Below are 25024 nucleotides of genomic sequence, written 5' to 3'. Positions count from 1 at the left end.
AAAAAAATCTTATAATCATATCCATTGAGGCAGAAAAAGCACTTGACAAAATACAACACCCATTCCTGATTAAAAACTCTCAGCAAACTAGGAATAGAGGGAGAATTTCTCAATACAATAAAAAATAAACCTTAACAAATTCAGTTTAGTTTAATTCAGTCACTCAGTCATATTTGACTCTTTGCGGCCCCATGGACTGCAGCACACCAGGCCTCCCTGTCCATCACCAACTCCCAGAGTTTACTCAAACTCATGTCCATTGAGTTGGTGATGCCATCCAACCATCCCATCCTCTGTCATCTCCTTCTCCTCTCACCTTCAATCTTTCCCATCATCAGGATCTTTTCAAATGAGTCAGCTCTTCCATCAGGTGGCCAAAGAATTGGAGTTTCAGCTTCAACATCAGTCCTTCCAATGAACATTCAGGACTGATTTCCTATAGAATGGACTGGCTGGATCTCCTTGCAGTCCAAGGGACTCTCAAGAGTCTTCTCCAACACCACAGTTCAAAAGCATCAATTACGTGGCGCTCAGCTTTCTTTATAGTCCAACTCTTACATCCATGCATGACTACTGGAAAAACCATAGCCTTGACTAGACAGACCTTTGTTGGCAAAGTAATGTCTCTGCTTTTTAATATGCTGTCTAGGTTGGTCATAACTTTTCTTCCAAGGAATAAGTGTCTTTTTATTTCATGGCTGCAGTCACAATCTGCACTGATTTTGGAGCCCCCAAAAATAAAGTCAGCCACTGTTTCCACTGTTTCTCCATCTATTTCCCATGATGTGATGGGACTGGATGCCATGATCTTTGTTTTCTGAATGTTGAGCTTTAAGCCAACTTTTTCACTCTCCTCTTTCACTTTCATCAAGAGGCCCTTTAGTTCTTTAGTTTAGAATTTGTTTAGTTCTGAACAAATTAGCTATTATAATTAACTGAATAAGGAATAAATAGGAAAAAGAGATAACTATTCCACAAAAAAGAACTAATAATAATTTACTGATACATGAATATTCCCTCAAAGAGAGGGAGCATAACTCTTTACTTTGTAGTAGTAAACTTAAACTGTACATATGACTTTCATCCAAAGTGTAGATGATGAAAAAAAATGAGAGTAATTTTAAAGTGGAGAAGACAAACAGTGCTTTAGCTAAGTAATCAAAAATAATATTAATAGTCATAAATCATATTGATAGCATATTGGCTTGATATGATGTAATGAAAATGCCACTTTACATCTGTGGTCTTCCTACCAGTTACTAATAACTCCAATTCTTACCATGAAAAAAAAAAGACATTGGAGAAATCCCATTTGAGGGACATTCTACAAAATACCTTACCAGTATGCCTCAAAATCTTTTAAGTCATCAAAAACAAAGAAACTCTGGGAAACTGCCACAGCAAAGAGGGGCCTAAAGAAATATGACAACTACATGTAATGTGGCATCTTAAATAGAATTTTGCAATGGAAAAACAAAAAGCACAGTATGAAAAAATGAGAGAAAGCTAAACAAGCTATAGAATTTAGTTAATAATAATATATCAGCATGAACCAACAATGGTTCATTACTTACAACATATATTTCATTACTAGTAGTGGAAATGGAGTATGGGATAAAAAAGAACTCTGCGTAATATCTTCTTAATTTTTCAGTAAATCTAAAACTTTGTGTTGTAAAGGTGAAGGCTCAATTTTGAGTTCTAGCTTTCTAATTTTCTATTTTTAAATTATAAGCTACTTCACTTCTTAAAGTCTTATTTTTCTCCTTAAAAGATAAGTATGATCATAGAATATATATCTTATAGAGTTTCTGTGCAGATTAAATGATTTGTGAATCTTCTAGTAGAATGCCTGGAATGTGACAAAAACCCAAAAGGAAAATAATTATTACTAAAGCCAACAAAGAAATTATTTGAGTTATCTAGGTTTTCCTATCAGTGAAGAGAGAAATTTGTAATGAGCTTGGTATAAGAGCAATTCCACTTGTAATGGGCTCAAAGTTAAAAACATTCTTTATTGCATTATTATTACCATTCACATTCATTCATTATCCTCTTTTATTTCAGTGTAACTAAGATAAGAATTACAATTCTTTTCCTTGGGTTTTGCTTGTGATAACTTTAGAGCTTAGGTAATTGAACTTCATTTTAAGACACTCTCAGAAACAAATCTTTTCATTGCCTAGAATGACACACTTGCGCATCAGTAGTCTGAGTCTTCTATATTATATATTCTATTTCATGTTTCTATTCTATTTTTATATTATATATTCTATCTCATGACCTTTATTATACTAGATGAAACCTTCACTGGGTAAGTTACTAGTCTTGATGAGAAATATGGTGCAAATAAAGATGTTTCATACTTTTTGTTGTCTGGAACATATATGTATATATCTAAGAGGACAGGTAAAACACCTGATTAGTAATTTAATAGGATTCACTCCTATATTTGATCATGAAATGACACATTGATTGCCATAAAAATGGCAAACCTTGGTCATTCCTCTTCTTCATGAATTTACTTAAAGCCATTCTTAGTAATCTACCTATCTTTCCAGCCTGGCTACATATTAGAGGGGTGTTGAAAGCATAAATAAATTTCCAGTTCCTAGATATTTTAAACAAAGCTGAGATAAACACAGACCCACTGTTACAAGCAATAATCTCTGGCAGCCAATGTTCTGCAAATAACTGGTACTGAGCTGAGATTATTGCAGCCAATATATTAAGTGAAACCAGGAGCTTTGTGAGCCACTTTGAAAAATAGTCTTTAACAATCAAGAAATTTCCTCTAGATTACACCTACAAAAATCAATATTGATTCCTGTATAAAGCTTCTTGAACCATTAGCATGGAAGAATCAATGTCTTTGGCAGATTATGTATTATGCATTATACAGTTAATTCAATAATAAGCATTAATTCCAAGTCAGCACACATTCATCAGCCAATGCTCTCTTGAAAGCAATTCTTGAATGCTCTGCGTAAAGCATGGCCAAAATAATTTGAGGAGAACTGTTGGAAATAAAAATATGATTTCTATTATATCATTCCTTTATAGATAGAAAATGTATTCCTGCATTTAATTACTCATTATAGATGTTTAGTATTGTCTATCATCAACTCATCTTTTAAGTAATAAAGTTGCAGTATAAATTCTAATGCCTATTCTTTAGCAGCCACAAGATATATATATGTATACCCATATATCCATCCATACTTATGTCTCTCATTTCATCATATAAATACACACACACACACACACATATATATATATTATACATAAAATTCTCAAAAGAAAGAGATAACTGGAAATAGCATAAAATATATATTCAAATACAGATAGTTGCTATGCTAAAACAATATTTCACATTATTTTTTCTAATAAGATTTAAGAAACTAAAGTTCCTTTAAGTCTGGGCAGTAAGTGCAATAGCCACAGACACAACCTACTTCTCTTCAGTTTTCTGGAGGAAAAACATTTTATTAATTCAGTGGAAATACACATATGGGTGTGATATTGCTTGTTGAAGTCTAAAGCCACTTGGTTGAGAAGGTAACCCAAAGAATGAACAGAACCAGAAGTCTTAGGGAAAAATAAGAACTCAGCTTTGGATCTGGCTCACAAATGGCATACTTTAATTAGAAGATTTGGATTTTTTTAAAGGGAAGTGCTATGTTATGTTTCTTAGAAGCAACTACAAAGTTACGGAATTTCTACACAACTTAGAGATACAAAGAAGATATAAGACTGATCAGAGATCATCCTAGGGTAAGAATTTGGGGAAGTTAATTTTGGTGCAAATGGCACTAGGGTTCCAGCAACACATACAGAGGAATGATGCTCTGGAAAGAAAGTAGGGAACAAATTGCTATTAACCAGAAGATGGATGAGAGTCTCAGCCTGAGGAGATCTTTAACTCCATGGTTTGTTTTCTATTGCTTGTACCTCTGTCAACATAAATGGTCATTGCAATAACTCCAAGTCTTCTTTCAATGGCCTATGTCAAGAGAAGATCTTGAGGAGTATGCAACTTCTGATTCTGTGCTTGAATGTGCTGAGAGATTTTTCTTCAAACTTCTCTGATATGCATTTCCATACATTAGAAGATGATGTATGGTGTTAAAAAAATTCAGACAGTTTTCAAGCTATATCTTTGGCCCCAAAGGATTTATGCTTCTGACTAAATGCTGTTCTAGAGTTCACATTCTTTCTTCAATTTGTTGTCTGTCACTTTAGTTTTCCTGATCAATGAGAACTTAGGCTGGCTCCAGCACTAGACGACACTGCTGTGGACCTTCCTGGGCATCAGCACTGCTGCAGTGTTTTAAAGAAGACAGGACTGGCTTTACTGTCTCTCTTTCAGCCTTGAGCTACTGTTGGCTCAAGTAGAATTTAGCATGGCCCAGTAGAATTGGGCCTCTAGAAATCCAATTAAAAAATAGATCAATCTGATACCCAGTAAAATTTGGTCATATTTAAAATGTGGGTTAGAGAAGTCTTCCAACATTCAGTTCAGTCACTCAGTCATGTCCAACTCTTGTGAACCTATGGACTGCAGCACACCAGGTTTCCCTGTCCATCACCAGCTCCTGGAGTCTGCTCAAATTCATGTCCATTGAGTTGGTGATGCCATCCAACCATCTCATCCTCTGTCATCTCCTTCTCCTGCCTTCAGTCTTTCCCAGCATCAGTCTTTTTCAGTGAGTCAGTTCTTTGCATCAGGTGGCCAAAGTCTAAAATTAATTCTCATTTGTGTATGCTCTAAGAAATATCATTTGGCATTACTCCTCTAGGCAAGAAATCATAAATGCAGCCAAAGACACCTGCATCATATAGAGTGATGTAATTAGAACATGAGTTTGTAGTTTTAAAAGAGTCCTAACAAAGTTCATCATGCACTATAATCATAATATCTCATAATTAGTAGTGGATCTTCTTTATCCTTGATGACCTTGATGTATATTATGTATACATATGTATATTTATGTATTTTGTATATGCATATGTGTATTATTTTCTTGATCCTTGATGTATATTATGGGTTTTTTCTGTCATTTTGGTGGTAATTGTATTGTATATCATATTCTAATAGAGATACAACAAAAATCTCTCCAAGGATGAGGCATGGTTTGTGTTAAGAATCATTTTAATTCTCAATTAAGCACTATGATATGCCTACTTGTTATAAGCATGAGCCATCTTTTCTGGAGGGGCATGTTCTAATTCACTTTATTGTCACAACTACTGTATAGGTGGGGGTAATTCCTATCAGCAGTTTAAGGATGAGGAACCATAGGCAGATCAGGCGACTCAGTAGTGATGCTGGGATTTCAACCCTATGAATGATGATTTAGTGGGTTGTAACTGCAATGGATGCTTTCTAAGGCCCACTTGACTTCACATTCCAGGATGTCTGGCTCTAGGTGAGTGATCACACCATCGTGATTATCTGGGTCGTGAAGATCTTTTTTGTACAGTTCTTCTGTGTATTCTTGCCACCTCTTCTTAATATCTTCTGCTTCTGTTAGGTCCATACCATTTCTGTCCTTTATCGAGTCTATCTTTGCATGAAATGTTCCTTTGGTATCTCTAATTTTCTTGAAGAGATCTCTAGTCTTTCCCAATCTGTTGTTTTCCTCTATTTCTTTGCACTGATCGCTGAGGAAGGTTTCTTATCTCTCCTTGCTATTCTTTGGAACTCTGCATTCAGATGGGAATATCTTTCCTTTTCTCCTTTGCTTTTCACTTCTCTTCTCTTCCCAGCTATGTGTAAGGCCTCCTCAGACAGCCATTTTGCTTTTTTGCATTTCTTTTCCATGGGGATTTTCTTGATCCCTGTCTCCTGTACAATGTCATGAACCTCTGTCCGTAGTTCATCAGGCACTCTGTCTATCAGGTCTAGTCCCTTAAATCTATTTGTCACTTCCACTGTATATACTCATAAGGGATTTGATCTAGGTCATACCTGAATGGTCTAGTGGTTTTCCCTACTTTCTTCAATTTAAGTCTGAATTTGGCAATAAGCAGTTCATGATCTGAGCCACAGTCTGCTCCCGGTCTTGTTTTTGCTGACTGTATAGAGCTTCTCCATCTTTGGCTGCAAAGAATATAATCAATCTGATTTCGGTGTTGACCATCTGGTGATGTCCACGTGTAGAGTCTTCTCTTGTGTTGTTGGAATAGGGTGTTTGCTATGACCAGTGCGTTCTCGTGGCAAAACTCTATTAGCCTTTGCCCTGCTTAATTGTGTACTCCAAGGCCAAACTTGCCTGTTACGCTAGGTGTTTCTTGACTTCCTACTTTTGCATTCCAGTCCCCTATAATGAAAAGGACATCTTTTTTGGGTGTTAGTTCTAGAAGGTCTTGTACAAACAAGAACAAAGCTAGTGGAGGTGACGGAATTCCAGTTGAGCTATTTCAAATCCTCAAAGGTGATGCTGTGAAAGTGCTGCACTCGATGTGCCAGCAAATTTGGAAAACTCAGCAGTGGCCACAGGACTGGAAGAGGTCAGTCTTCATTCCAATCCCAAAGAAAGGCAATGCCAAAGGATGCTCAGACTACCGCACAATTGCACTCATCTCACATGCTAGTAAAGTAATGCTCAAAATTCTCCAAGCAAGGCTTCAGTAATACGTGAACCGTGAACTTCCAGATGTTCAAGCTGGTTTTAGAAAAGGCAGAGCAACCAGAGATCAAATTGCCAATATCCACTGGATCATCGAAAAAGCAAGAGCATTCCAGAAAAACATCTATTTCTGCTTTATTGACTATGCCAAAGCCTTTGACGGTGTGGATCACAATAAACTGTGGAAAATTCTGAAAGAGATAGGAATACCAGACCATCTGACCTGTCTCTTGAGAAACCTGTATGCAGGTCCGGAAGCAACAGTTAGAACTGGACATGGAACAACAGACTGGTTCCAAATAGGAAAAGGAGTACGTCAAGGCTGTATATTGTCACTCTGCTTATTTAACTTATATGCAGAGTACATCATGAGAAACGCTGGGCTGGAAGAAACACAAGCTGGAATCAAGATTGCTGGGAGAAATATCAATAACCTCAGATATGCGGATGACACCACCCTTATGGCAGAAAATGAAGAAGAACTAAAGAGCCTCTTGATGAAGGTGAAGGAGGAGAGTGAAAAAGTTGGCTTAAAGCTCAATGTTCAGAAAACTAAGATCATGGCATCTGGGCCCATCACTTCATGGGAAATAGATGGGCAAACAGTGGAAACAGTGGCTGACTTTATTTTTGGGGGCTCCAGAATCACTGCTGATGGTGATTGCAGCCATGAAATTAAAAGATGCTTACTCCTTGGAAGGAAGGTTATGGCCAACCTAGATAGCATATTGAAAAGCAGAGACATTACTTTGCCAACAAAAGCCCGTCTAGTCAAGGCTATGGTTTTTCCAGTGGTCATGTATGGATGTGAGAGTTGGATGGTGAAGAAAGCTGAGCGCCGAAGAATTGATGCTTTTGAACTGTGGTGTTGGAGAAGACTCTTGAGAGTCCCTGGGACTGCAAGGAGATCCAATCAATCCATCCTAAAGGAGATCAATCCTGGGTATTCATTGGAAGGACTGATGTTGAAGCTGAAACTCCAATGCTTCGGCCACCTCATGCGAAGGGTTGACTCATTGGAAAAGACCCTAATGCTGGGTAGGATTGGGGGCGGGAGGAGAAGGGGACTACAGAGTGTGAGATGGTTGGATGGCATTACCGACTCGATGAACATGGGTTTGGGTAGACTCCGGGAGTTTGTGATGGACAGAGAGGCCTGGCGTGCTGCAATTCATGGGGTCGCAAAGAGTTGGACGCGACTGAGTGACTGAACTGAACTGAACTGAACTGAACTGCAATGGAGAGTGGCACATGATGAAGTTTGAAAATATTAAAAACTCTGAGAATGGGAAATGTCACATTTATAGCACCGAAAACCATATTGCAAAGTAGCTGATGTTTGATCATTTTTTTTCCTGAAAAAAATACATTTGATTAAATGAATGGAAGTAACTGATTGTCTGCCACACTGGCTGTTGTATGATATAGTGGTATTGTCTCAGTTTCAATTGGCTTGAGAACTGACACAACTGCTGTTCTGTATCAGGCATATATATGCCTTATATGATCAGAACCAAAATATTTTCACCATTAAGGGAAAAAAAGTGACATGAAATATCTCTTGACCATTCCTTCTTGTTGTCCAAACAATCTTTTGGGAAAATAATATGGATTGCAACTTAAGTGATTAGAAATTAAAAAGCTAATCATCCCTGGTCTGGCTTTTTTTTTTTTTTTTTTGGCCATTGTGGAAACTCTTGGGACACTGCAGGGTCCTAAGGCATCTTGTCCCAGACTTTATGCTATAATACAAATCCTAGGCTCACCTTGCATGCATAATTATGCTGGTTTATTTACACGACTTGACAGTTCATGGACTTCATTCTGATAGACCAATCTGAAATAAGATATTTTCTTGCTTCATTGTCTGAACAGTGCTTGCATGAGTGCCAAGTTGTTTCAGTCGTTTCCGACTCTTTGCGACCCTGTGGACTGCAGCCCGCCAAGCTCCTCTGTCCAGGGGATTCTCCAGGCAAGAATGCTGGAGTGGGTTGCTATGCCCTCCCCCAGGGGATCTTTCCCACCCAAGGATCAAACTTGAGTCTCTTATGTCTCCTGCATTGGCAGGCAGGTTCTTTACCACTATGGCCACCTGGGAAGCCTCAGTAGTGCTTACTACATTCTAAAACTCATATAAGGTGATACCCTGAGCTAAGATAGTTGTAAACATTTCCCTTTTCTCCTTTACTTTCCTTCAGTATCTTCTCCATGGAAGAAGTAGAGTAATCCTTCTAAAACGAGGACATATTATTTCATATTTCTGCCCTAAAACCCATAATAGCTCCCAGTTTTACTTCAAATAAATACGAAGCCTTTCCCACATGGTAAGACCCAACATGGTCTGGTGCCAGTCACCATTCTGACCTAATCAACTTCCATTTTCCCCTTGCTGACTCTTTCCAGCCACATGGGACTCCTTGCTTTTTCCCAACTCATCAATCATGCTTCCATCTCAGGGCCTTTGCACATGTTATTACTTTTCCTAGGACCCTCATTCTTCTACTCTTCTGATACCCTAGATTTTCTGCTCAAATGCTATATACTTAAAAAATATTTTACTGACTAGTTTGTTAACTCCATTTGCTTCTATCATATACTATTTTGTCCTGTTTTGTTTTGCATCCAAAGTTTTATAACTATTTGATGAATATATTTAAGTCAATTTATTATCTCAGTCTCTCACTGTAATATGAGCTCCAAAAAAAAACCAAACGAAACAAACAGACACACACAGTTATGCATAGCTTTATCACTAGGCCTCATAAAGGAGAGAGTCTGATCCATTATAGTTATTTAGTATTTGTTAAATGAATAGAAAAATAATGAATTGATCTTTAAAAAAAAGCCTCTCCTGCACATTTTCTAAAACACTTTTATTTCTGCTGAGTGTCAATTATCAGTGACATGTTATGGATGGAATTGGTGTTCGATGTTACTCCTTTTGTTAATATAATATACAGTCATGCACCCTCACTTACCAAGGCCATTTTAACATCAAATTTGAACCATTCAAGAGTCTTCACTGTAAAAATCTACAGAAAAAACAAAATTATAATCTGTCTTCCATACTATCCACAAAATTGCAGTGCTCAAATGAGTATTAAAACTATGCAATTTAAGGAGCAAAGGCTTTTGGAGATGGTTGTTCTTTTTATGAAATTTAAATCTTGGAACAATGATTGATGGGATAGAGGGAAATTAGCCTTCCCAAGATTTCACAAGTTCATCAAAAGCTTTATTCTTTTATAAGCAATGGCGATGAATAAAAGTTCTTATTATGGCAAAAGTCTAAATGGACAGATTTTTAAAATAGAAAGTTTTACTTTTAAATGCCTCCGCATAATTCCCTTCATAATAGTATAGAACCCTTTCAGCATATGGATGTCAAAGGATGAGCTTACTGGAATAAAGATTTCTAAGATTTCCCAAAATACTCACTAAATCCAGTTAACTTCTGTGATGATGTCACAGCTGGACCTGATGACTTTATGGCTGCTCTATCTATCTCTCAGAATATTTTAGGCATCGTGAAAAAAAAAATGCTCTTAAAGTCTTATACCATATCCTCTGTTCTACTAGACTGTAGGTTTTCTGAGGGTATGCTAAGTCGCTTCAGTCGTGTCCGACTCTGTGCAACCCCATAGACGGCAGCCCACCAGGCTCTGCCGTCCCTGGGATTCTCCAGGCAAGAACACTGGAGTGGGTTGCCAGGTATGAGTATACATAAAAACTACTCTGTCTTTATTTCCTGATTAATTGAACTTTCTCTTAATTTGTCAAAGACATGCACATGGCTACAAAAGCAATGATGTTTTTATTAAGAAACTGCAATGGGAAAAGCAGTTCAGTTTTTACTTAAAAATAGGTTTTGAGGCTTACATTAGAAATAATATTTCTAAAAACCAAACCTAAAAAAAATGAATCAACTGGGTTTATTTGAAAAAAGGAAATGTGTTCAAGACTCAGAACAATGTAGCAAATTAAATTGATGTTAGAACAATAGATGTAGAAGAGAATGAAAGATGAAATAGATGAAGCAAACTCCCTAGATCATCTGATAAGTGCTGTTGATTTTGTCAAAGGAAGTGAGTGGCCTAGACCTTCATAGAGGTTTCTGAGGCTTGAGATGAGATCTGTCATCTGGATGGACCAGAGAGTACGCATTGGAAATGGCCCCCACTCATCCCTCCTTTGCCATTTTCTGTCAGTGCCAAAGTGCTATTTGAAAACAGAGTAACACCAGCAGGCCTTGCCTTGCCTTTCAACCCGGTATCCCAGAACCTGTTTGGAGGAGCTACTTCATCTGTTCAGTTCATCCTAATGACTGGTGCCCATTCATCACCCAGAAGAAGTGGCCTGTATGCCCTGAAATTGTGATGAGCCCCATCTGAACTGCCTAAATTGACAGCTAACTTCAATGTCCCAAGATACTCTTAAGGCCCAAAATAAAAAAAATATAAGGTCCTAGGTGATCATCTGGATTATGATAATGTGGAAAAGAAACCTGAATCATCAGTACCCAGTGAGATCAGAGAGTGATAAAATCCACCCTTAGTATTTGTCACATGATGAAGGGACTAACAATATTTCCTGAATATTCAGGGCATATCTTCTTTGTGTAACATTTAACTCATATTCACACATAAATATTGTTCTGGACTATCTATCAATCTGTTGATCTACCTGAAATAAGTTTCTTTACTTTGTATACCACCTTCCTGTTATATTGTTTCAGGGTGGTTATGAATACTTGTGAATTTTTTATGTGATTAAATATGCATATGTATGATTTTATTTACCTCAATTTAATTGAAAGGAAAAATATAACGTTCATATTTAATTAAAGCCTAAATAAGCCAGATTTTATAATTCTGAATATAAAATAAGTAAAACTATACTCTTTCTCCCTGAATAAGGGAAAATGTGTACATATCCAAGATGGCTTATGTTTCCTTCTTATTGGCATTATAATTAGGTAACATCACAAACTTTTTCCTTTCCAAACATTTTATTCTTAATAGTTGGTGCTATTAAGAAGGTGGCCATATCACAAAATTTGCTCTCTTCTCTGTTCATATCAACAATAAAAAGGTTGTATTAACTGCCTTCTCTTCACAAGATACTAGAAAAGACATGGAAGAAATCTTGTTTTGAAGGACAGAATAAACATGTATAAAAGTTTTTATTCTTGTGATATAATGCTTAAATGACATAATAAAATGTAATCTGATTGTTGGAAGCTACTACATTAATTATACAAATGTCAGTAAAATACAAATTTTAAAAATATAATGGCAGGCTGATGTGGACAAAGGTACCCTAGTGAGGCCTTAGAAATTCTCCTGCTTAGTTAAAATGAAAAACAAAACAACTTGCTTCTATTTTGTATAAACTGTAGTCATCACAGGGCTCCATCTTCTCACAAAGAAATTCAGGAAAATTACAAAAATTTTGTTACCTACTTATTGCTGCTGTTAAGTCGCTTCAGTCGTGTCCAACTCTGTGCAACCCCATAGACGGCAGCCCACCAGGCTCCCCCTTCCCTGGGATTCTCTAGGCAAGAATACTGGAGTGGGTTGCCATTTCCTTCTCCAATGCATGAAAGTGAAAAGTGAAAGTGAAGTCGCTCAGTCGTGTCCGACTCCTAGCGACCCCATGAACTGTAGCCTACCAGGCTCTTCCATCCATGGGGTTTTCCAGGCAAGAGTACTTATTAAATCTGAATATATCATGATCACCATTTCAATGTGCAATTTCATAGATATTGAGCTTATTAGGATATAACATATTGTGTGTTCCATCTTTCTAACCTAGTAAACTCAGAGGGTAATAATCATATTTACTCAATGATTTTATCTTATGTGTTAGAGAAAACAGAGGGGAGGTGGAATGTGGGCGAAGTATGTCACAATAATGTTGAACACTGTAGACATTTTTCAAACAGTTTCTATTCAGTGGAGCACACTGGATATTGGACTTCTCAGCAACTTTCTCTCAGTTCTTTTAGCAATATTTGTAAATTCATTTTGCAGCTTTGTTCTTTTTCTCCCTGCATGCTGATTCCCCAGCTGTTTAATTTTTTGTTATTTTTTCAAAAGCATCTCAACTTTAAAAATCAGCATTAGTCAGAGAACTGAGTGCAAGGGCACTAGCACCACACTTGGCCAATAACTTACATTCCCATAAGAAGATATTGATTATACGTGAATATGTAAGAGTCCTATCATTTGTACTCATTTTTTATTCTATTGGGTGGATATAGTTAATACTATAAAATTGCTTTTCAAAAAGCCACTATTATGCCATTGCGGATTTAAAAAAAATATATTCTCAAAGGAACATCAGTCGTTTCACTTTAATCAAACACAGGATTTCAATGTGCAAACTGTGTACATGATCTGGTATATGATCCTATGCCTTTTGCCACAATGAAATGAGTATTTGAGTGTTTACAGAGATTCTAAAGCATTCTGTTGTCTTTTCATTTTTTTTTTCTAATCTAAGTTTTTAAATTATTTGGTAAAATAACACCATTGTAAAATATTAGTTTCACTGTTTCCTGTCTAAGGTGTTAAATACAAAATCTTCCTCATAATTACCTCCTGAATTTCTACTTTTTCTTCACATTTCTTTATAACAAAAATGTTATTTGATATAATGACTCCCTCCACTGATGTCTTCTCTATTTTCCCTATAACTCAAATCCTGATTTCATTTATAACCAGACAGACACCAGAATGAACATCTCCATATGCTTTTGCAGCATCCTGGAATCTTTGTCAGTATTTCTATTGTCAATTTAATTGTCTGTACTTAATCATAAAATTATGTCATTGGATCCAGCAGGGTTGAGTAATACCTCTGGGGAAAAATCACACACAATTCTTATATACATTGATCCCCTACAAATCCATATTTGAATGTAAAATTGTAGATAAGCTGAGCTATGAAGATTTGCTTTCCAGTTCCAGTTTTACAACTGGATCATGAGATGTATGGCTTGATTCAGAACTTATTTACTATCTGCAAAACTGGAAATAATATCTGTCCTCTGGAAAAGCTGTGAAATTTATAATTTAAATAACATTTGGGATGGAGGCATAAATTCATTTCTCTAATCTTTGATTCACTCTAGGAAATACTTGTTTTGAACTGATGCTATTGAAAACCAATATTTCAATTTTTAAACTTTTAACCTCAGTCAGTTGAAATCATGTCTACTGAAAAATGTGCACAAATGTCAACAACGACATTATTTATGATAGTCAAAAAGTAGAAACAACTCACGTATACGTCAATCAATGAATAAACAAAAATGTGTCATGTATGTATAATGTGACAGTGTTTGTCAATAAAAATACATGGATGCTTCAACATGAAAGGAATATGAAAAAAGAGACCTTGCTAAGTAAAAGAAGCCAGTCGCAAAAGACCATGTATTATATGTTTCATTTTTATGAAATATCAAGTTATATTAAGTGAAAGTTGCTCAGTCGTGTCTGACTCTTTGTGACCCAAATGGACTGTATCCTGCCAGGTTCTTCTGTCCATGGAATTCTCCAGGCAAGAATACTGGAGTGGGTAGCCTTTCCCTTCTCCAGGGAATCTTCCCAATCCAGGGATCGATCCCCAGTCTCCCGCATTGAAGGCAGATTCTTTACCATCTGAGCCACCAGGGAAGCTCTATGAAATATTGATAATAGCCTAATAATCTGTGTACAGAAAAATATGTTGGTGGTTTTCCACATCTGTAAAAGTTGGGTGATTAGAAAGTGGCTACAGATGTGTAGAGTGTCCTTATGAGGTGATGAAATGTTCTAAATTGAAAATGGTGATGGTTGCACAACTATGTGAATATACTGAAAACTACTGAGGTGTAGACTTCCAGTTCAGTTCAGTCACTCAGTCGCGTCTGACTATTTGTGACCCCATGGACTGCAGCACACCGAGCCTTCCTGTCCATCACCAACTCCTGGAGATTGCTCAAACTCAGATCCATCGAGTCAGTGATGCCATACAACCATCTCATCCTCCGTTGTACTCTTCTCTCCCCGCCTTCAATCTTTCCCAGCATCAGGGTCTTTTCCATTGAGTTGGTTCTTCACATCAGGTGGCCAAAGTATTGGAGTTTCAGCTTCAGCATCAGCCCTTCCAATGAGCACCTAGGACTCATTTCCCTTAGGATGGACTGGTTGGATCTCCTTGCAGTCCAAAGGACTCTCAAGAGTCTTCTCCAACACCACAGTTCAAAAGCATCAATTCTTTGGCACTCAGCTTTCTTTATAGTCCAACTCTCACATTCATACATGACTACTGGAAAAACCATAGCTTTGATTAGATGGACCTGAGTTGGTAAAGTAATGTCTCTGCTTTTTAATATCCTGCCTAGGTTGGTCATAGCTTTTCTTCCAAGGAGTAAGCATCTTTTAATGTCATGGCTGCAGTCACTATCTGCAATAATTTTGAAACCCCCTAAAATAAAGTCTGTCACTATTTCCATTGTTTCCCCATCTATTTGCCATGAAGTGATGGGACCATGAAGTGAAGTGATGATGTTAGTTTTCTGAATGTTTAGTGTTAAGCCAACTTTCTCACATTCCTCTTTCATTTTCATTCAGAGGCTCTTTATTTCTTCTTTGCTTTCTGCCATAATGGTGGTGTCATTTGCATATCTTAGATTATTGATATTTCTTGGGGAATTCTTGATAAACTTTGAAGGGATGAATTATACCTCAATAAAAGTGTTATTTTAAAAAAATGTCATGAGCTGCATAAGTCCAGCAGTAGATATCAAAGATGGAACAAGAGGAACAAAGCATTAAAATGATAGATAGACACAAAATGGTAGCTGAAATTTTTTGTTTGCAAGCAGTAGTGAAATGTTTTTCCAGAAAACATGGGCATGGGTGAAGGGTATGTATTATATGCTTTGGAAAAGAGGGTTGTGACACATTATAGAGAGGCAGCTATAGGATTAGTGATATGGAAGAGCGAATAAAAAACACTGTCTATTACACTATTTAATATGTTCACTATTAAACAAGGATTACTTGTGTATGAATCTATTTGGTAAAGTGCTATGCTCCCTTTAAAAGATATGATTTTTCCCCTTAGCAATAGTCAGGAAATTTTTAAAAGGCTCCAGCTGAATTCACCTTACATTTGTTGTAGTAGTTGTTCCTTCTCTACTTTCCTCAAGTTTTCAAAACCCCAGTGTTTTATAACAGAGAAACATGAGCAGGATGTTTAGTTTTAGACATTCAGACATAAGGACGGTCTGATTGAATCATTAGGGAAAAATTAGGTACATTAAAAATAAGCAACAGAAAATAAAAGTGATATTGCTAAAACTGTAATCAATAAATCTTGCAATAAAATAAAAATTTCCTCAAGTTCAGTTCAGTTCAGTCGTTCAGTCATGTCCGACTCTTTCCAACCCCATGAACATGCACGCCAGGCCTCCCTGTCCATCACCAACTCCCAGAGTCTACCCAAACCCTTGTCCGTTGAGGCAGTGATGTAATCAAGCCATCTCATCCTCTGCCATCCCCTTGTCCTCCTGCCCCCAGTCCTTCCCAGCATTAGGGACTTTTCCAATGAGTCAACTCGCATTAGGTGGCCAAAGTATTGGAGTTTCAGCTTCAACATCAGTCCTTCCAATGAACACCCAGGACTGATCTCCTTTAGGATGGACTGATTGGATCTTCTTGCAGTCCAAGGGACTCTCAAGAGTCTTTTCCAACACCACAGTTCAAAAGAATCAATTCTGCGGTGCTCAGCTTTCTTCACCGTCCAACTCTCACATCCATGCATGACTACTAGAAAAACCATAGCCTTGACTAGACGGACCTTTGTTGGCAAAGTAATGTCTATGCTTTTTAATATGCTATCTAGGTTGGTCATAACCTTCCTTCCAAGCAGTAAGCATCTTTTAATTTCATGGCTGCAATCACCATCTGCAGTGATTTTGGAGCCCCAAAAAATAAAGTCTGACACTGTTTCCACTGTTTCCCCTTTTATTTGACATGAAGTGATGGGACCAGATGCCATGATCTTAGTTTTCTGAATGTTGAGCTTTAAGCCAACTTTTTCACTCTCCTCTTTCACTTTCATCAAGAGGCTCTTTAGTTCTTCTTCACTTTCTGCCATAAGAGTGGCATCATCTGCATATCTGAGGTTATTGATATTTCTCCTGGCAATCTTGATTCCAGCTTGTGCTTCTTCCAGCCAAGCGTTTCTCATGATGTACTCTGCATATAAGTTAAATAAGCAGAGTAACAATATACAGCCTTGACGTACTCCTTTTCCTATTTGGAACCAGTCTGTTGTTCCATGTCCAGTTCTAACTGTTGCTTCCTGACATGCATATAGGTTTCTCAAGAGACAGGTCAGATGGTCTGGTATTCCCATCTCTTTCAGAATTTTCCACAGTTTATTGTGATCCACACAGTCAAAGGCTTTGGCATAGTCAACAAAGCAGAAAGAGATGTTTTTCTGGAACTCTCTTGCTTTTTCAATGATCCAGCAGATGTTGGCAATTTGATCTCTGGTTCCTCTGCCTTTTCTAAAACAAGCTTGAACATCTGGAAGTTCACAGTTCACATATTGCTGAAGCCCGACTTGGAGAATTTTGAGCATTACTTTCCTAGCGTGTGAGATGACTGCAATTGGGTGGTAGTTTGAGCATTCTTTGGCATTGCCTTTCTTTGGGACTGGAATGAAAACTGACCTTTTACGTCTTCTTAATAACAGTGAATATTGTAAATATTGACCCTCAAAAATTGGATGTCAGGGATACAATCAGAACAAAATAAAATGGACAGTGATGAAAACTATATACAGTAAAATTTAAACTTGGCAAAAAATTAAGATTGTGTGATATAATTAAGATCTACAATTTACAACCCTGGAAAATTGATCTTGTTAGAATTTTAATGGCTACATTTGAAAATGCATACTGTCACAATTTAATCTGCATAACTGGAGGATCTAAAAAATCAGCCAAAAGAATGAAGTTTTCATTATACAATTTACATGAAAAATAATAGACTCCTATAAAAATAATACATTAAAATGTTTAAAGCATGGAAAAAACTGTGAACATTTTAGGAGCACTGTATAGAAAATTGATCAAGGAATCGTCTTGGAAAATTTACACCTGTCAAATTGTTACTTAAATGGTTGGCATATATAAATATGGAGCCCAAATATCCAAGTTAAAATGTCAGTGTCAAAGTGACAGTGAAATAAATACCTGGTACTCTGTGTAGAAGGTGTAGGGGATAATGCTTAAAAGGTGAAATTCAGAGGTCAAATAACTCCAAGTCTAAATTTTTGCTCTACCAAACATGTGACTGTTAGCAATTACTTAGCCTTTCTAATCCTCAGTTTTCTCATCTGCAATAAGGCAATAATAATTTATTTATCTCACACTGTAGTTGCAGATATTAAATGACATTCTGGAAATAATGTGCACAGTGTAGTGTTTGGTATGCTATGAACTTCCTTCTTGGCTGAATAGACAGTCACCATTAGATATGATCTTTATTAACTTCTGGTTTTTCATGTTTTTTAATATATTCAATCTCCTTTTTTTCCTACTTTCTCTGAGTAAGAAATGTCTTTCTTTCCTCATTAACTGTTTTCTAGTATTCTTGATATCAAATTATCTTATTTTTTAGGACATTGTTCAATAATTTGTCCTAATTTCTAAAACTAGAGAGATCTCCTATTTGCTATTAAGTTTTCATATTCTCACTATAACTCCTGTAATATGCAGGAATATAGTTTCATATTATATGCTTATTTTAATTGTATAATTTGTAGATTTTGAATAGACTAACAATCTATCATAAAAGGTCTGGCATGTAATAAAACCTAATTCATTTATATGATAGTCAAAGATCTATTTTATAATTCCATCCTCCCAAACAGACCAATAGAGAAAACAACTATTTCTAAATGTTCCTAAATGTCAACTCTTTGGTTTCAGGCTTTAGCTCTCATGCCTTAGTTAAATGTTATTAAATACTGCTAGTTTTTCAGAAACACAATTTTAAGATCACCCTAATAATTCTCTGGAATTCTTGGGTCCAAGAATATCCTTTAAAATGTAACAGGTATATCTGACCACCACAGGTTTGAGCCCTGAGTACAGAAGTTACATTTTGAGTCCCTAATATTGCTTATCAATGTGCTACTGTCTGTAGGTAGTATGTAGTATTAGTTTAGCAGATGGAGATAAAGAGTTAAATAACTTCTTTGTGGTGGTTTAGTCACTAAGTCTTTTCCGACTCTTGCGACGCCATGTACTGGAGCCTGCCAGGCTCCTCTGTCCATGGGATTCTCCAGGCAAGAATACTGAAGTGGGTTGTCATTTCCTTCTCCAGAGGATCTTCCTGACACAGAGATCGAACCCAGATCTCCTGCATTGCAGGCAGAATCTTTACCAATTGAGCTACAAACTTCTCCAAGCTCACACAAATGGCCAGATTCAAAGTCAGATCTGTCTGATGCCAAAGTCTATGTACTTTTTTAAACCAAGCTGTCTCTATTATAGGCCATTTTCTTCTGTAAATACAACTCACATGTAGCATTAGTATTTTTAATGCCAACAAAACATAAACTCTAATTTTTATTGTTAAAACAAAAAGCAACTATTTCTCTTTTATCATTTACTTTCCTTAATGTAGATTTCTATATTGTTTATTTTTTGAAATAAAGTTACAACTTACATAATTATCCCTGGATAGATATACACATAAAGGTAAATGTGTGTGAGCACACACATACATGCACAAAGTTTGTATGTACAGATGAGTGTGGAAGACATGTATGTATATATGTTTCATTTTGAGGTATACATACATACCTATACATATATACATTCCTGTATATACAAAGCAAATACATATGTTCATTGAAATACTACTTTCTTGGTATTTTTTGATATTTTCTAGAATAAATTAAGTGGTTAAGTCAAACTTCTGCTTTGAAGAAATAAAATCTGGTACTTTAAACACTAATAAGAAATGTGTTATAATTAAGTAAAATAATTTTCTAATTATTTTTTGCATTTAAATGTAGTGAAAATTCTGAGATTATAAATCAAAACACATCTTATTCATTAACACCCTGCAAAGTTATTTTTAAAAGTCTGCCTTTAAATGCTTTCTTATAAAATGTATCTGTCTAAATATCTTAAGCATTTTAGAAAAAAATAACATATTTCTCAAGATAATTCACATAAATTTATATGACCAGTGGGCACAATATTTTTCTGAGTGAATGCTGAAAATATTTCAAAATGGTATATGGTAATAACACTTCTTAATGTCAAAATATGGCAAAATATATACTTTTAAAGGTGAAAAAATCTAAAAGAAATTCTAGATATTTTCTCACACGTATTACATATCCATTCTAAGTGAATTTTTAGAACTTTAAAAACTTGTATATAAAGAACTAATTCTGAACAAAAAGTTTAAATGCTATTTTTCACTATTATTTTTTCTAATATTAATTTTCTAATTTGGTAATTTTAAATGGTATTGTTAAGATAAATACTATTTACATTGTAAATTTCAATTAAATATTAAACATATACAATAAATTAATATTTAATTGAAATATACAATTAAAATAGTATTTCTCTTAATTAACAGGAGAAGAAAATGGCAACCCACTCTAGTATTCTTGTCTGGGGAATCCCATGGAAAGGGGAGCCTGGCAAGCTACAGTCCCTGGGGTCAGAGTCAGACATGACTTAGTAGTCACTAAGTCACATACAACAGCAACTAACTCTAGTGAAAGCTCTATTTCAGGAACAGGTCCTCTATCTAAATTTTTTAGGCAGTTAGAGGAGAGGTCAAAGTTTCTTCTGGAGTCCTTTGGCCCCTGCTTGTTTCAGCTAGACACAAGCCACATGTCAGAGACATTTTGGGGTGGCAAGTTTTGCTCTCTGAAATAGATTTTATATGTATTTACACTTTGTGCATGGGCACAGGAGGGCCAAGAAGAGTTACTCCACATTCAAGGTCAGGAGGGGCCGTCGTGAGTAGATACCCCTTGTCCAAGGTAAGGAGCAACAGCTGCACGTTGCTGGAGCAGCCATGAAGAAATACCCAATGTCCAAGGTAAGAGAAACCCAAGTAAGATGGTAGGTGTTGCGAGAGGGCATCAGTGGGCAGACAGACTGAAACTAAAATTACAGAAAACTAGCTAATCTGATCACATGGACCACAGCCTTGTCTATCTCAATGAAACTAAGCCATGCCGTGTGGGGCCACCCAAGACGGATGGGTCATGGTGGAGAGGTTTGACTGAACGTGGTCCACTGGAGAAGGGCATGGCAAACCACTTCAGTATTCTTGCCTTGAGAACCCCATGAACAGTATGAAAAGGCAAAAAGATAGGACACTGAAAGATGAACTCTCCGGGTCAGTAAGTGCCCAATATGCTACTGGAGATCAGTGGAGAAATAACGCCAGAAAGAATGATGGAATGGAGCCAAAGCAAAAACGATACCCAGCTGTGGATGTGACTGGTGATAGAAGCAAGGTCCAATGCTGTAAAGAGCAATATTGCATAGGAACCTGGAATCTTAGGTCCATGAATCAAGGCAAATTGGAAGTGGTCAAACAGGAGATGGCAAGAATGAACGTCGACATTCTAGGAATCAGTGAATTAAGATGGACTGGAATGGGTGAATTTAATTCAGATGAACATTATATCTACTACTGTGGGCAGGAATCTCTTAGAAGAAATGGAGTAGCCATCATGGTCAACAAAAGAGGCCAAAATGCGGTACTTGGATGCAATCTCAAAAACGATGGAATGATCTCTGTTGGTTTCCAAGGCAAACCATTCAATATCACAGTAATCCAAGTCTATGCCCTGACCAGTAACGCCGAAGAAGCTGAAGTTGAACGGTTCTATGAAGACCTACAAGACCTTCTAGAACTAACACCCAAAAAAGATGTCCTTTTTATTATAGAGAACTGGAATGCCAAAGTAGGAAGTCAGGAAACACCTAGCGTAACAGGAAAATTTGGCCTTGGAGTACAGAATGAAGCAGGGCAAAGGCTAATAGAGTTTTCCCAAGGGAAAACACTGGTCATAGCAAACACCCTACTCCAACAACACAAGAGAAGACTCTACACGTGGACATCACCAGATGGTCAACACCAAAATCAGATTGATTATATTCTTTGCAGCCAAAATGGAGAAGCTCTATACAGTCAGCAAAAACAAGACCAGGAGCAGACTGTGGCTCAGATCATAAACTGCTTATTGTCAAATTCAGACTTAAATTGAAGAAAGTAGGGGAAACCACTAGTCCACTCAGGTATAACCTAGATCAAATCCCTTATGAGTATACAGTGGAAGTGACAAATAGATTTAAGAGACTTGATCTGCTAGACAGAGTGTCTGATGAACTATGGACAGAGGTTCGTGACATTGTACAGGAGACAGGGATCAAGACAATCCCCATGGAAAAGAAATGCAAAAAAAGCAAAATGGCTGTCTGAGGAGGGCTTACAGATTGCTGGGAAGAGAAGAGAAGTGAAAAACAAAGGAGAAAAGGAAAGATATTCCCATCTGAATGCAGAGTTCCAAAGAATAGCAAGGAGAGATAAGAAAGCCTCCCTCAGCGATCAATGCAAAGAAATAGAGGAAAACAACAGATTGGGAAAGACTAGAGATCTCTTCAAGAATATTAGGGATACCAAAGGAACATTTCGTGCAAAGATAGGCTCGATAAAGGACAGAAATAGTATGGACCTAACAGAAGCAGAAGATATTAAAAAGAGGTGGCAAGAATACACAAAGAACTGTACAAAAAAGATCTTCACGACCCAGATAATCACGATGGTGTGATCACTCACTTAGAGCCAGACATCCTGGAATGTGAAGTCAAGTGGGCCTTAGAAAGCATCACCACGAACAAAGCTAGTGGAGGTGATGGAATTCCAGTTGAGCTATTTCAAATCCTCAAAGGTGATGCTGTGGAAGTGCTGCACTCGATATGCCAGCAAATTTGGAAAACACAGCAGTGGCCACAGGACTGGAAAAGGTCAGTTTTCGTTCCAATCCCAAAGAAAGGCAATGCCAAAGAATGCTCAGACTACTGCACAATTGCACTCATCTCACATGCTAGTAAAGTAATGCTCAAAATTCTCCAAGCCAGGCTTCAGTAATACGTGAACCGTGGACTTCCAGATGTTCAAGCTGGTTTTAGAAAAGGCAGAGGAACCAGAGGTCAAATTGCCAATATGCGCTGGATCATTGGAAAAGCAAGAGCGTTCCAGAAAAACATCTATTTCTGCTTTATTGACTATGCCAAAGCCTTTGACTGTGTGGATCACAATGTACTGTGGAAAATTCTGAAAGATATGGAAATACCAGATCATCTGACCTGTCTCTTGAGAAACCTGTATGCAGGTCAGGAAGCAACAGTTAGAACTGGACATGCAACAACAGACTGGTTCCAAATAGGAAAAGGAGTACGTCAAAGCTGTATATTGTCACCCTGCTTATTTAACTTATATGCAGAGTACATCATGAGAAACGGTGGGCTGGAAGAAACACAAGCTGGAATCAAGATTGCCAGGAGAAATATCAATAACCCCAGATATGCAGATGACACCACCCTTATGGCAGAAAGTGAAGAAGAACTAAAGAGCCTCTTGATGAAAGTGAAAGAGGAGAGTGAAAAAGTTGGCTTAAAGCTCAACGTTCAGAAACGAAGATCATGGCATCTGGTTCCATCACTTCATTGGAAATAGATGGGGAAACAATGTCAAACTTTATTTTTGGGGGCTCCAAAATCACTGCTGATGGTGATTGCAGCCATGAAATTAAAAGACAGTTACTCCTTGGAAGGAAGGTTACGGCCAACCTAGATAGCATATTGAAAAGCAGAGAGATTACTTTGCCAGCAAAAGTCCGTCTAGTCAAGGCTATGGTTTTTCCAGTGGTTATGTATGGATATGAGAGCTGGATGGTGAAGAAAGCTGAGCACCAAAGAATTGATGCTTTTGAACTGTGGTGTTGGAGAAGACTCTTGAGAGTCCCTTGGACTGCAAGGAGATCCAATCAATCCATCCTAAAGGAGATCAGTCCTGGGTGTTCATTGGAAGGACTGATGTTGAAGCTGAAACTCCAATACTTTGGCCACCTCATGCAAAGAGTTGACTCATTGGAAAAGACCCTAATGCTGGGTAGGATTGGGGGCAAGAAGAGAAGGGGACGACAGAGGATGAGATGGTTGGATGGCATCACTGACTTGATGGACATGGGTTTGGGTGAACTCTGGGAGTTGGTGATGGACAGGGAGGCCTGGTATGCTGCAATTCATGGGGTCGCAAAGAGTCGGACGCGACTGAGCGACTGAACTGAACACTTTGTGCTGGTCAGTGCATCATAGGACTGAATTTCAAATTCTCCTCTTTTTTTCTATATATATTTTTTCTAATGTCTTTGTGTTTAGAGCCTCTCATTCATTCATTTATTCAACAAATATTTATTGACTGTCTGTTATACATGAGCTGACATATAATTTATTATCCAAACCAAGACAATTGTAACAGTTAGACAGTGTTATTAACAAATATGGCCGGTCAGCCAGCACAAGAAAGTAGAGTCCTGGGCAACTGGGAAATCAGGGAGTTTTGTCTAACCATATGCGAGGCAGGGCTTCCCTTGTGGCTCAGCTGGTAAAGAATCAGCCTGCAATGCGAGAGACCTGGGTTTGATCCCTGGGTTGGGATGATCCCCTGGAGAAGGGAAATGCTACCCACTCCAACATTCTGGCCTGTATAGTTCATGGAGTCACAGCCAGACACGACTGAGTGAATTTCACTATGCTAGACTCAAGTGGGACATGGTTCCTGCTCTTGTGAACCCCACAGTCTAGTGGACAAGTCAGACCCAAATCAAAAAATAAGTTCAAAGGAATGTAAACATTGTATCAAACATCCAGGAAATAGAAGTAATGCTGAGTTGTAGAATGGGGTGAATCATTTCAGTTCAGTTCAGTCGCTCAGTCGTGTCTGACTCTTTGCGACCTCATGAACTGCAGCATGCTAGGCCTCCCTGTCCAACACCAACTACCAGAGTTTACTCAAACTCATGCCCATTAAGTCAGTGATGCCATCCAACCATCTCATCCTTTGTTGTCCCCTTCTCTTCCCATCTTCAATCTTTTCCAGCATCAGGGTCTTTTCAAATGAGTTAGTTCTTTGCATCAGGTGGTCAAAGGATTGGAGTTTCAGCTTTAGCATCAGTCCTTCCAGTGAATATTCAGGACTGATTTCCTTTAGGATGGACTGGTTGGATCTCCTTGCAGTCCGAGGGACTCTCAAGAGTCTTCTTCAACACCACAGTTCAAA

The 25024-nt window shown here is 37.5% G+C and overlaps 1 protein-coding gene and 1 pseudogene across 3 annotated transcripts in view; one reads left to right on the top strand and one right to left on the bottom strand.

The window, feature by feature from the left end:
* The window catches only part of LRP1B (LDL receptor related protein 1B), a 2070111-nt gene that overhangs the window by 422063 nt on the left and 1623024 nt on the right, over window positions 1–25024 (bottom strand). The window lies entirely within an intron of this gene.
* LOC145543415 (protein CFDP2 pseudogene) overlaps window positions 1–25024 on the top strand; it is a 48479-nt pseudogene that overhangs the window by 16031 nt on the left and 7424 nt on the right. Inside the window, exon 2 of one of the 2 annotated variants that reach the window (XR_014080703.1) lies at window positions 20638–22208. The exons of the other annotated variant lie outside the window; for it this stretch is intronic. The product of XR_014080703.1 is annotated as a protein CFDP2 pseudogene, transcript variant X1 (transcript). Of the gene's footprint in view, window positions 1–20637; window positions 22209–25024 lie in introns of those variants that run through there. 2 annotated transcript variants of the gene reach the window in all.

This window comes from Giraffa tippelskirchi, chromosome 3, assembly GCF_054371585.1.
Source record: "Giraffa tippelskirchi isolate mGirTip1 chromosome 3, T2T-mGirTip1v1.2.pri, whole genome shotgun sequence".
Lineage (NCBI taxonomy): Eukaryota > Metazoa > Chordata > Mammalia > Artiodactyla > Giraffidae > Giraffa > Giraffa tippelskirchi.
The sequence above is the reverse complement of the archived record's forward strand: the minus strand, read 5'-3'. Positions and strand labels throughout refer to the sequence as shown.